Raw genomic sequence first — 14,450 nt, forward strand, 5'->3', positions numbered from 1 at the left:
TGAGGCAGAGGAATTGCTTGAACCTGGGAGGCAGAGGTTGCAGTGAGCTAAGATCACGCCATTGCACTCCAGACTGGGCTACAAGAGTGAAACTCCATCTCAAAAAAAAAAAACAAAAACAACAACAACAAAAAAACACCCACAAGATTCTCCATGCAGAGTTTGGCAGCCTTGCAAGTAACCACCCATTTGTTCCTCACCACCTCCTCCCAGCATAGAAGTAATTTATGTTTTGCAATTCATCATGATCACTCGTCAGCCAGAGAGGTAACAAAATGTAGGACAGAGTATTGCCAGGTTCAAGGAGAGACCTGGATTTCTAGCCCAACCCCTCACTGGCTGCAAGCCTTTGGGAAAATTAAATCATCTAATCTGTCTAGGCCTCAGTGGCTTCCTCTATAAAATAGGAATTATATTAACATTTATTGGATAGTCTCTTAAGGTCTTTTCCAGGAAAAAAATAAATCTTTGGTTCTAAGAGCTTCTGAAAGATCTGAACTTGTCTTCAGCATAGAATTGCTAATATTGAGTTTTCATCCTTCAGGATGAGCAGAAAATATTGTGAGCCAGTCCATTTTGTGTTTTTTTTCCCAGTATTTACAAATATGGGCCAAGTCTAAAAGAGACTGGCACTCAGCACCCAGATGCCAAGAAGGAAGCCATGACCGTGGTATGTTTGTACTCCTGCTCCGTGCCCTAGAATGTTCCAGCGGGCGCTCAGCCGCTACTGAGGAGAGAGACTTCCACGCTTAGCATGCCCCCCACTGCCACCCACCATGTTCACAGACATCCTCATCCTTTCACTGCCGCTTAGCTAACCACCCTTCCTCCTGACTCCTCTTCATTTTCCTTTTTTTTTTTGAGGCAGAGTCTCACTCTGCTGCCCAGGCAGGAGTATAGTGGTGCGATCTCGACTCACTGCAACCTCTGCCTCCCAGGTTCAAGTGATTCTCCTGCCTTAGCCTCATGAGTAGCTGGGATTACAGGTGCCCGCCATCATGCCGGGCTAATTTTGTGTTTTTAGTAGAGATGGGGTTTCACCATGTTGGCCAGGCTGGTCTCGAACTCCTGACCTCAAGTGATCTGCCCACCTCAGCCTCCCAAAGTGCTGGGATTACACGCATGAGTTAGTGCGCCCAGTTCCTCTTTGCTTTTCTTTTTGGCCCTGGAAAGACTACAGTAATCAGCCTGTGATTATCTTCACGGAGCTCATCCATCCAACCCTACTAACACAAAGACTCCTATGAAAAACAAGTCCAGTGTTCCAGGAAGGAGAAGGTGAATAGGCCAAGTGTTTCCTGAGTCAGTTGCTTAAATTAAACAACAACAAAAATTTTGCATATTCACTTTCTTCCCCGAAAACAAAATAGTTTGGTATTCCCCTCCCTCCTATACCCCCACATGAGGAAGTAATGGGATTAGAAGGCTGAGAGAAGAATGGTAAGTTGTTTCAAATTGATAGAGTGTCCTTAATACTAAGTTAAAAGTCAAGTAAAACTGTAATTTTTAGGAATCTCTTCACAGACAGAAAAAAAACTACACAAGGACCCCAGGAATTTGGCTAAAGGACACAGCCAAGCCTTCCCATGGTCCAGGTCACCATGGAGAGGCAGGGATGGTTCCACATGCTGGTGTCCCAACTTCAATTCTTCTGCCCACTCTGGACTCCATTTCTGTAATCAGGGAACACCCATCCCTTCTCTGGAGGACCGGTGCAGGAAAGGGCTTCAACAGGCACTGGGCTGTACAAGTTCTAGTCCTTTTCCCAGCCTGAATTTGGGAGACTCAAGTGCAGTTGGCCAAGAATGACAGTTATGCTTTTTATCCACAGGGGATTAGGTGTGTTCTGATCAAGAAGAGAGGCTTTTATTCTCTTTTCCAGATCCTTCCCTTGCTACTGGCAAGATTTATGCATATTCCGGATCCCAGGTCTGTCGTCCCCTCACGCCACGTGGAAGTTTCCCAGGAATATAGAGAAACGTTCAGATGTGCAGATGCCACACACTAATTCTCAGAGTTTCTACAGCCATTATGATGAAAGAGATTTTTGTATAGTGTTTACTTTTTTGGTTGGGTCTTTGTTTCACTTTTTTTTCTAATTGAGGGGGAATTTTAAATTGTAGCCATTGTTACACCCTGAGCAGACACAGTACCTTCAAGACAACTTCTCCATCCTTTTGGTTTTATCATATGTGCATTCTAAGGCACCCTTTTCAAAGTTACTCAGTTGTCAACCTCACTGTACAATTCTACAACGAGTAGAACCTGCATCACAGTGAAATAAACTGGTCCAGCTGGTATGATTCAATGGTTCTGGCATTTCCCAAGCACAATATTCCTCTCTTCCATTCTGTCATTCATACCTGAAACTCCACCCTACTGATTAATGACATATCCAGCCTAAAGTACAAATATCCCAGGAGAAAGGAGCTCATTGATGTTGCGTGAGTGATACTTTATTTATCAGACTCTTCAATGCGGCATCCGCTTGAGAGCCGGTTTACAAAGTGGGGAAAAGTGGGCAAGAGCATGGTTCATGCAGAGACGGCCTGAGATAGGGCCCTATTTGGCCAGGGAAGTGTAACCATGCCCTCATGTAATCCTCACCACCATAGCAGCTATTGTTTAATGCCTCCCCAGCCCCCTCTTTTGTTTTTTTGGGTTTTTTTCAAATTCAAAGCTCAGAAAGGTTAACTAACTTACTAAGAGTAGCACAGATGGCAAATGATAGAGGAGGTGTCTAAATCCACATCTCAACAGGAAGCCAGATTCCACCATGAAATGCCAGTGAATTCTGACACAATCCTACCTTTTTCTTATAACATCACTTATCTAATCAATGTCGAGAGTTTCCCACTGTCCTGGTGATGAGGCAAAGGGCCAAGAAACATGGAGCTCCATGCAGGACCTGAGTGACTACAACCAAGGAAAAAGTACTCAGTGATCCAAAGAAAAGAAGCCTCTGTGGGATCTCCAACATGCAAACTGCAGTTTTGTATTGTTCCTTTAAAATAATTAATCAGGTCAGTGTGGCTTCCTATTGAACTTACTTGAGGTCTGTAACGGTGCTAATGAAAGGAAATAAATGCATGTTTGAGGATGAAGAGGACATGCTGGTGCCCTAGCATGTAGACTTCCAGAAATGTTCTAAGCCCTAAATTAGTTTTCCTTGATGGATACCTGCCAACTACCTGTTTGAAATTAGACTTTAATTCTTTATATTGTGTTGAAATTCTGATTCCATCCTATGAAGAAAGAGTTTTTCCCATGATCATTCATGCTTTGCACTTGCAGGGGCGGGTGTCTGTATAGGTTAGAACCTGGTATGATCCCTGGAAGAGAATAAATAAGAGCCTAATCCATGTTTGTGGGGAGAGGAAGACAGGCTGAACGTGTATTAGGAAAAAAATGTCTGTTGGTTTCAGAAATAATTTGGGGGCCCTTCTGGGAACTACACACCAGAGGAATCCAATCCAGAATAGTGAGAAGATGCAGAGGAGGAAATGAGTTGAAAGTTTTTCAGGAGACCAGAGCTGAGTTTCTTCTGATTTAAACTCAGGATAATTGAGTCAATTATAAGAACTGAGGAATGGCTGGGCACGGTGGCTCACACCTGTAATCCCAGCACTTTGGGAGGCTGAGGCAGGTGGATCACGAGGTCAAGAGGTCGAGACCATCCTGGCCAACATGGTGAAACCCTGTCTCTACTAAAAATACAAAAAATTAGCTGGGTGTAGTGACACATGCTTGTAGTCCCAGCTACCAGGGAGGCTGAGGCAGGAGAATCACTTGAACCTCGGAGGCAGAGGTTGTAGTGAGCCGAGATTGCGCCACTGCACTCCAGTCTGTCAACAGTGTGAGACTCTATCTCAAACAAAGAACCAAGGAATTATATTGTGTTGCAGGCATTTTGAAGGTGAGTTGGCGGCAAGATAGCTTAGGCATGAGAAGAAGAATGAAGAAAGTCTACGTTTCTCAATGAAGAAGGGAGACAAGGATGAGATCAAGAATGAATGTAACAGGACCAGAAGGCCAAAGGTGCCCAGGATTGTGGGAGCAGGGCCTCTCATAAAGTCTGTTTTTCTTAATTGGCGAAGAGCTGGGCTCTCTGCCCTCTGCAGCTGCACTTTCCTACGAATGTAAGATTGGCATCTTTACATCTGCTCACATCTCTGTTCTAGGGGTTTCATGGCATTCAAAGAAGTCCTGCAGGCATATTTTTATGGAAATCGATATTTTGTTTGGATATAAGTTTGGTTGCATAAAACAGAGTCTCAAAGTAATAGAAGCTTAATCAAGATACAGGTCTCCTTCTCCCTCATGCAGCAGGGGAAGCTCAAACGGCGGCTGTTCTGACGAGCTGCCTGGGGCTGGACTTACCTATCTGGTTGTTCCATTTTTCCTATGGAGTTGTCTTTGTCTGGATGGTTCTGAATGGCTCACCCCTGTGACTGTATTCCAGCCGTCAGGAAAAAGGGCAAGGGAGGGTCCCTTCCCTTGAAGAGTATGACCCCAAAGTTTCACATAAAACATTCCTTTCCCATCCTTTGACCAAGACTTAGTCTCATGGTCACAGTAAACCTGCACGGGAGGCTGAGAAAAGGGGTTGACTTGGCTCACGGTTCTGCAGGCTGTACAGGAAGCACAGGGGCATCTGTTTCTGGGGAGACCTCAGGAAGCCTTTACCCATAGAGGAAGGCAAAGGGGGAGCAAGCCACTTCACAAGCCCCGGGTAGGAGGAAGAGAGGGAGGGGGGAAGTGCTACACGCTTTTAAACAGCCAGATCTCACGATAACTCACTCACTCACTATCATGAGAACGGCATCGAGGGGATGGTGTAACCCATTTATGAGAAACTGCCCCCATGATCCAGTCACCTCCCACCAGGCCCCACCCCCAACACTGGGGGTTACAATTCGATACGAGATTTGGGTGGGGACACAGATCCAAACCATGTCACCCTATTATACCCACAAGAGGTTTCCCTACTCTAGGCCACTTTGACCTAAACTTCTACGTTCTCAGTTGTTACCAAACTTGACTTTCCATTTAGATCGCTCCCTAAAGACCCAACTTCAGCTATCCTAGTATAGAAATGGACATATCCCCCTTAAAATTTTTTTTCTTAATTCATATAAGACATTTTTGAAAAAGGAAACGAGGCCGGGTGCAGTGGCTCATGCCTGTAATCTCAGCACTTTGGGAGGTCGAGGCGGGTGGGTCACTTGAGGTCAGGAGTTCGAGACCAGCCTGGCCAACATGGTGAAACCCCATCTCCACTAAAAATACAAAAATTAACCGGGTATCGTGGTGCACACCTGTAATCCCAGCTACTCAGGAGGCTGAGGCAGGAGAATTGCTTGAACCTGGGAAGCAGAGGTTGCAGTGAGCCAACATTGCGCCACTGCACTCCAGCCTGAGCAATAAGGCAAGACTCCATCTCAAAAACAAAAAACAGAAAACACACAAAAAACAAAGAAAAAGGAAACTAAAACTAAGGGAAAAGCAACATTAAAAATACTAACTGGTATGATCTAGTGCTCATTATTTATATAGTGTCAGCTACTGTTCTACATGTTTTAGATACTTAACTCATTTAATCCTCACAACAGCCTGTGGTGCATATGTAATAATTATCAAGATTGTTCTTTATAAGTGAAATAGAAAGAAATCAAGTTTTTGTTTTGTTTTGTTTTGTTTTTATCCTTTGTCATAGAGCATGTGAAAGCAGAGTTGTGATTCAATCCCAGTGATCTGCTCTGGAGGTTGTACTCATTCTCCAGGTCTCCATTCTCTGGGTCTCATTCTCTCCCCGTTCACCAAAACATGAAGACAGGCACTCACGGGGCATGCTTTCCTTGGCTAAGCTGCCTTGTTAGTAGCTGTAGTTGGCTTGGAGGGCATGGCTTCCTGGCAATTCTGCTCCATTCCCAAGTCACACTTCCCATTGTCTAGGCTGTCTCCACCTTTGGATAAGCCCAACTTTTTCTTCGGTTGTTTCAATCTGGCCCTCGGGCAGACCTCGAAGGCCCTGTGTATTATCCCTTCACTTGCACTCCTGATTCTAGGCCAACCATCCTCTACTCAAAAATGAGGCTCCAGCATTTCTCCCCCTTCTTGCCATATCAGCAATTATTCCTTCGCTACTAGACCGTTTTCATAATCTCAGAAACGTGCAGCTTCTTCCTCTTGGCACCACCTCCTTATGTCCCCACACCCGGCTACCACCATTTATTTGCTTTTCTTTGCAACAAAACTTCTCAAAAGAATTTCTGAAGGTCTCTATCTCAATTCTTCCCCTTCCATTCTCTCTTAAAAACACCTCCATTAGTCTTCTTCCTCACTGACCTTGTCAAGGTCACAATGATGTCCCATGCTCATCTCTCAGAACTTTTACTTGATGTATCAGCAGACTTTGACATGGTGGATCACTCCCTCCCTGATACACTTTTTAAACTTGGTTGCCAGAAAAATCTCTTGATTTGCCTCCTGCCTTACTGTTGCTCCTTCCCTGTCATTTAAGCAAATTCCTCTTTTTCTCCCTGATCTTTTAATATTGGGGTCTCTTTTTTTCTCCTCTTTCATCTGTCCACTCCATTAGTGATCTCATGGCTCCATGTGCCTTTATTTTCTGGCAATTCCTAAGGATATACATTCTGCCTAAAGCTCTCTGCTGAACCCCAGATATCAGCCAGGGTCCACTCAGGAGGCAAAAGCCACAGAGTAGTTTGCACAGGAACAGTTTAATATAACCAGGGACTGGAGTAATGGATGATGGACTAGCAATTGGTAAAGAAAATGCCAAAGGATACATAAATAGCAGATAAAGGGAGCTTCTTCCATCCATAAGGCTGAGATAGAGTGTTCAAGAAGAGAACAAATCTGGAAGAGGAGGACCTCCACTCATACTCTAGGGCTGAAATCCAGACCTTATTGGAAGGGGTGCGGCTGTGGCTCATGGGAAGGTGGAAAGGTTTGCTGAGCTGCTACACTGATGGTACGAGAATTGGCCCTCTCTGTTGCTGGGGGAGCTGCCTGCTGGTTGGTGCTACATCTTGGAACTTGCTGTAAAGTCTGCTGACTGGTGCTGTGCTTTGGCACTTGCTGCAAAGGTATGGAGGGAAGCCATCCATAAGAGGTGTCTTATGCTGCCAGCTGCCAGGTACCAGCTGCAGCTCACTGCAGGACTTGGGGGCTGCACAGACTATGCACACTGCAGGGGCCTGCCACGAAGCATTCCCCAGGATTGGGAAGATAATCCTTTCCTCCTGCAGCATCCCTCCAGTGCACTCTGCTGAGAAACTTTCACATCATGCCAGAGGACAAAGTCAAGCTATTACACGGCCCAGCTCCATTTTCGCAGAGCAGATAATGAAAGGTGGATCTGGAGCTGAGAGGTAGTTAATTGATAACTGGTGTACTCCAGAGTTGGACCAGCCATCTACTTGACCCTTCTACTGGATATCGTATAATCTCAGAAGCACCAAGTCCAAGCCTGTTCTACGTACACCTTTTGCCATTCTTCCGGTTGCTTAGGTTCGATAAAAGAGGTCACAGTTGACTCCCATCTTCTCTCACATCCCACCTGTAACTTGTGGGGAATGCCTGTTGGCTCTACCTTAAACATATATCTATAATCCCACAACTTGTCACTCTACCCACTGCTGTCCCCTGGTCCTGGTCATCGTCATCATCCCTTGCTTGAATTGCAGGAATAGCTCTCTGTCTCTGTTTCTTTCCATATGCCCTGGCATCTATTTTCAACATAGCAACAAATGCAGTTCTTTGAAAATATGAGTCATATTATATCAATTCTCTGCTCAAAACTCCACATTTCACTTAAAGAAAAGGCCAAAGTGCTCACAGTGACCAAAGTGATCTAACTTCTATCTCTCACCCTGTCACCTTTCTGCCACTATACATCTACTCTCTCCTTCTGTGGCTCCAGTTCAATACTGGTCCCCTTGTCATTCCTGAAATAAACAGACATGCAACCTTACCCCCAAATACCAAATCAGCATTTCCCTGATCAACTCTTTTCTTTCTGAAAATAAATGTCCTTATTTATTACATCCATTGTTCGTTGCCTGTTTGCCCCACTAGACTATATATCCCTATCCTCCATAGGGCAGGATGTTTTTTATGTATGCATTTGGGCATACCCAAGCACTTAAAAAAGCCCCTGGAACATAGTGGGAACTCAAGAAACATTAAGTGAATATCGAAGATCTAGCTCTGCATCCTCAACAGAGGATGGGGTCCCGTGGCCACACCTCCTGCCAGCTTCCTACGTGCCTGAAGAAAGTTACTTTCTCTTCCTATTAAAAGCTTGTGTTTCTACCGAAGCCTCTTCTCAAGTACCTGCTTCTGATCTGGGAGCACCTTTGTTCCATCCCTCTGTCAGTGGCTCCAAGCTCTCTCTGCAGACCCATTCAGGTGTTCACATGCTAGCTACTTCTTCCTTTCAACCTTCTCATCCCAGGCCCTCTTAGGCACAGTGAGAGAAGAGGCCTTCCCACCCGCAACAGCCCCTCAGGTCATCAAACCATCGGGTGTGGATTAGCAATCAAAGTAATCATAGGTGCCTTATGGGTTTATTTATTTTAATCCTCATGATAACCTTGCGAGGCAAATAGTGCCGATATGCCCATTCTACAGAAGAGACAAATGAGGCACTGAGAAGTTGAGTATTTTGCTTAACTAGCACACTGAGGAGCTGGAATGTGTCTGTGCCCTGTTGCCAAAATGCAGTTTTATGTCATGAAAATGACAATGACAAATTTGGAGGGAGCTAAATCTGACTTGAACTTGAATTAAACATTGGTTTTGAGCTGAAATGTGAAGGGATGGAAGTCAAAATGTGATTTTCCAAAGTAAACAGTCCTTAATCAGTCTTAATAGGCTACAATGGGAGCCAAATCAGAACAGCCTGACATCATCCCGGGCTTCGTGTCCATACCCCCAAGACTGGGTGGTGTGCAGGATCTCAGGTTCCTATTTTTATGCCAGTTGTGCCACCTCCTGGCATTATCTGAGCAATTGCTTCCCATTGCTCTGAAATCCTCCACGTATGCATTAGCAAGTTAATTCTTTCTCATTTTCTACTACCTCTCACATCTGAATGCATTCTTCTCTAACCCTTAGGTAACCACCTACTGTGTACATTAAAGCGTTGGATCTCTGCATGGTTTTCTGGATTCACTCACGTCTCTTTCAGTAGATTACAAGCTCCTTGAGGGTAGGGGCGTGAGTTCCCAGTGCTTGGCATGTAGGGACTCAAATGTTTGCTGAAGAAGGAACGCCTGGAGCCCCCTCCGGTCCCCTCTATCCCTCTTATCAAATCAAGCTCTCTGGAGAGGATCTGGTAAACTCGTACCAAATGATCCATTTGGTTGAATGTATTAATCCTTCCAGGATTCTTTGGCTTTTTAATAGTGAAGAGAGCCTTAAGCCAAGGAAATGGTATTAAATACAGAGGAGGGGCAGGGAAGAAAGATTTGGGGGCAACTGGGGAAGACTGCCTGGCAAATCATATTATATAGTTGGACATCTCCTTTATCTTTGCGCACTGCAAAGCAAGTACTCTTGAGTCTAAACCGAGCCAGTCATTTTTCAGTTTACATCTTCGGAGAAAGAAAGTGCCTGCAAGTGAACAAACAATGCTGCTTCCCCGACTCCTTTACTCTAACAAACTCTCCCTCCCATTTTAAAAGTTTACATTTGCCGTGACAAGTTCCTTTATTGTTTTGATTTTTGTTTTCCCCTAAGACATGCTACTTCTCCTAAAAGAACTTTTTTCTTTCTTATTCCTAAATGGCGATCTTTTTTTTTTTTTTTTTTTTTGAGACAGGGTCTCACTCTGTTGCCCAACTTGGAGTGCAGTGGCACAATCATAGTTCATTGCAGCCTTGGCCTCCTGGGCTCAAGCAATCCTCCCATCTCAGCCTCCTGAGTAGCTGGAACCACAGGTGTGCGCCACCATGCCCAGCCAATTTTTTTGTATTTTTTGTAGAGACTGGATTTCGCTATGTGCCCAGGCTTGTCTTGAACTCCCGAGCTCAAGTAATCTGCCTGCCTTGGCTTCCCAAAATGCTGGGATTACAGGTGTGAGCCGCCTCATCCCACTCTTAATGGCGACTTCTGACTTGCAGCTTGTTGAAAATCAAGTATTGATTAGTATAAGTGAATGGAATCAATGAATGTGGAAGCCTAGCCTAGTACATGGACTTCAGGATAATTTGCTGTATCAAACGTATATGCAAAGGGTGCAGCAGTCATATCTAAGAGCAGGGTTTTGTTTTGGTTTTCTTTTTAGAAAAAGTATTCCTTATTCCATTTGCTTCTTTTTAATTTTGTGCTTTTCCTATACTCATCGCAGTGACGTGGCCCAAGTCCTCCTGTGAGAGTTGTCAAGACTGTCCCTCGAGTTCCTCTTCTCCCATTCCTCCCTCTCTGCCACTTTCTCCCTCTTTATTGTATTTTAATCTCGACAATCAGTGAAGCTGTTGGAGGATTTAGAGGAGCAACTCCTCCCTGTCTTAATAATTGTGCAAGGCCGGGCGCGGTGGCTCAAGCCTGTAATCCCAGCACTTTGGGAGGCCGAGACGGGCGGATCACAAGGTCAGGAGATCGAGACCATCCTGGCTAACATGGTGAAACCCCGTCTCTACTAAAAATACAAAAAACTAGCCGGGCGAGGTGGCGGGCGCCTGTAGTCCCAGCTACTCCGGAGGCTGAGGCAGGAGAATGGCGTGAACCCGGGAGGCGGAGCTTGCAGTGAGCTGAGACCCGGCCACTGCACTCCAGCCTGGGCGACAGAGCGAGACTCCGTCTCAAAAAAAAAAAAAAAAAAAAAAAAAAAAAAAAAAAATTGTGCTGGGTTTCATTTCCCCTGTGAAAGGAACTAGCTAAAATCCTCTAGACTTTTACATGTGTGTTATAAACTAAACTGCAGTGCTTCTCAAGCAATCCTGTGGGCAAGGAACTAGCCTCAAATTACTAGAAAAACCAAATGAAAAAGACATGTAAAATACAAGCCCACAATTTTTATTATGAGATTCAATAGACATAAAATGAATCTGTCAAATTGCTATCAAAGTATCTAAATGCTCTCAATTTCTGTGCTGACCTCACAGGTCCCTGACCAACAGTTCATGGACAGCACCAGAGAGGGGAACACACTTGAAACAGCACTGCTCCAGCAAAGTATGTTGTTAATGCCTTACGGTGTTTTGGTTTAAAAGAAGAGATGAAGACTGGGCACAGAGGCTCATGCCTGTAATCCCAGCACTTTGGGAGGTGAGGTGGGTGGATCACCTGAGGTCAGGAGTTCGAGACCAGCCTGGCCAACATGGTGAAACTCCGTCTCTACTAAAAATACAAAAATTAGCCGGGCATGGTGGCGGGTGCCTGTAATCCCAGCTACTGGGGAGGCTGAGGCAGGAGAATCACTTGAACCCGGGAGGCGGAGGTTGCAGTGAGCCAAGATTATGCCATTGCACTCCAGCCTGGGCGACAGAGCAAGACTCTGTCTCAAAAGAAAAAAAAAAAAAAAAAAAAAGAGATGAAAAGACGCATAAGTTCTTCACCTTTCCGCAAAATCTAAATAAGCTAACAAAAAACTCTGTGTGCACCAGAGAGCATGTGTGCACGTACACACACTCGAATAACAACACTTTGTAGACAGGTAATACGGTGGAAGGGTTAATTAAACCAATGGACTCAGGAGCAAGATATCCACCATCTATAAGTTGCTTCTACTTAAACTTATTTACAATAAAATGTGGATAGTAATAATAATGCCAGCTTCTTAGTGTTGTTAAGACAATTAATGGCATAGCATGCATGCAGCTCTTAGAATAGGCACTTAATACCTTGAACTATTCTTTTTTTTTTTTTTTTTTTGTTGGAGACAAGTCTCAATCTGTCACCCAGACTGGAGTGCAGTGGCACAGTCTCAGCTCACTGCAACCTTTGCCTCCCGGGTGCAAGCAATTCTCCTGCCTCAGCGGCCCGAGCAGCTGGGATTACAGGCACACCCCTCACACCCGGTTAATTTTTTGCATTTTTAGTAGAGAGGGGGTTTCACCGTGCTGCCCAGGTTGGTCTCGAACTCCTGAGCTCAGGCAATCCGCCCGCCTTGGCCTCCCAAAGCATTAGGATTACAGGCATGAGCCACCGTGCCAAGCCTATTATTATTCTTTTTGCTTGGTGGAATAAAGAGATCCCTGTTGCTGGAATAAAGAGATCTCTGTTGCTTTGCTTAGAGTTTCCATCTGGAAGGTGTAGATGAATCTGCGGTTTACTTGGCAAGCCAGGGCCAGTCATCTCTTCCCCAGCATCTGGAAACATCTACCGTCAGTGGGTGGAGGTAGAATCCCAATTCTCACTGAGGAATGAAGTTTCCCTTAACTTGGTGTGAGGAATATCCCAACCGTCTACTGCTGCTGCCCTCTGCTGCTACCACTAAGAATTACACTAAGCCAAGTTTCTGCCATAAGACCAGCAAAATGTAACCACATATGGAGGGAGTTGGCAATACGGGTTGGGTATCCCGTATCTAAAATGCTCGCGACAAGATGTCTTGGATTTTGGATTTTTAAAGATTTTGGAATACTTGCATATACACATTGAGGTATCTTGGGGATGGGACCCAAGTCTAAACATGAAATTAATTTATGTTTCATATATACCTTGTTCACATAGCTTGAAGGTAATTTTATGCAATATTTTAAATAAATTTTTGCATTAAACAAAGTTTTGGCTATGTTTTGACTGCAACCCATTGCATGAGGTCAGGTGTAATATTTTCCACTGGTGACATCATGTCAGTGCTCAAAAAGTTTTGGATTTTCTAGCATTTCAGATTTCCAATTTTCAGATTAGGGGTGCTCAAACTGTATGGACTTTGTTTAGGATTTCATTGAATATCCGCAAATTCATTTTTCACAGTGACTTTAACATAATAGCACTGCATTTTTATAATCTATAACTGTTTCTGGACATTTTCATGGAATATTTTCTATTTTCAATTTTTAAAATATTCTATTATTATTTTAGAGACAGTCTTGCTTTGTCACCCAGGCTGAAGTGTAGTGGCACAATCATAGCTCACTGTAACCTGGAACTCCTGGACTCAAGCAATCCTCCTGCCTTAGCCTCCCAAGTAGCTGAGACTACAGTCATGCAACTACCACACCCAGTTAATTTTTTTATTGTTTGTAGAGACAGAGTCTCACTCTGTTGTTCAGGCTGATCTCAAACTCCTGGCTTCAAGTGATCCTCCTGCCTTGGCCTCCCAAAGCATGCTGGGATGCGCCACTGTGCCCGGACATCAAATGTTGCTCTATGTTACTTCAAACAGGCTTCTGAACATGGCCAATTCTCAAAGCTACTCTTCTCTGACTTTCTCATTTTGGTTTTCTGTAGCCCTGTATCCCAGAGACTTACGTCCCCCAGTAGCTGTGACCTCTCTTTTTTTCACGTCCTCTCAGTGGCTCAAACCAATCCCTCCCTCCCTCTGCAAGAGCTTTTAGCACCTCAAGAGAGGCACTCCTGCCTCCAAGCCTCTCCCTTTTACAGGTCAGGGAGATCCATCGTTCAAAAGCTCTCTCTGCTCTGAGTCATCTCTCCATAGCCCGTGCTTGGCCCACGCTCCTTGGGCCTCCTGCAACCTACCCTGCCAGCTCCAAGCCTGATCTCTCATGACCCCAACACAGCCGCCAGGCCGGCTCCCATCATCCACATACACACTGTCACTTCCTGCCTCTGTAGTTTAGTGATTGCTCTTTCTTGTGTTGAAAAGGCACACTTTTCTACAAAAATTATTCACTGCTCAGCTCAAATGCTATTTCGTATATAGCGCCTTCTTTAAGCACTCCAGGGAGTACCTTAACTTCTATGACATTTCTTATGTCTTACCTGGGTTGCCCTTATCAAATGCATTGTTACTTGGGCACATTACTTCTTAAAATTTTTTCTATTGTCATATGATCCAGCAATCCACTACTAGGTATCCACAGAATACCATATATATATCCACAGAAATTGAAACCAGCATGCTGAAGAGCTGTTTGCACTCCTATCTCCATTGCAGCATTCATTACAATAGCCAATGTATGAAACAACTCAAGTGTCTAGCAACAGATTAATGGATAAACACCTACTGTCAGTGGGTGGAGGCAGAATCCCAACCACTGTTTAGGAATGAAGTTTTCCTAAGCTCACGGTGTGAGAAATATCCCAATCATGGGTAAAGAAAATGTGGTCCACATATGTACAGCCTTTATAAAGAAGGAAATCCTGCCATTTGCAGTAACATGGATAAACCTGGAGGACTTATTATGCAGAGTGTAATAAGCCAGGCCCAGAAAGAGAAATCCTGCATGATCTCACTTACATGTGGAATCTTAAAACATTGAACTAATGGAGCAGTGAGCAGAATGGAGGGT

Source organism: Macaca nemestrina, chromosome 5, assembly GCF_043159975.1.
Source record: "Macaca nemestrina isolate mMacNem1 chromosome 5, mMacNem.hap1, whole genome shotgun sequence".
In the NCBI taxonomy this organism is placed as follows: domain Eukaryota; kingdom Metazoa; phylum Chordata; class Mammalia; order Primates; family Cercopithecidae; genus Macaca; species Macaca nemestrina.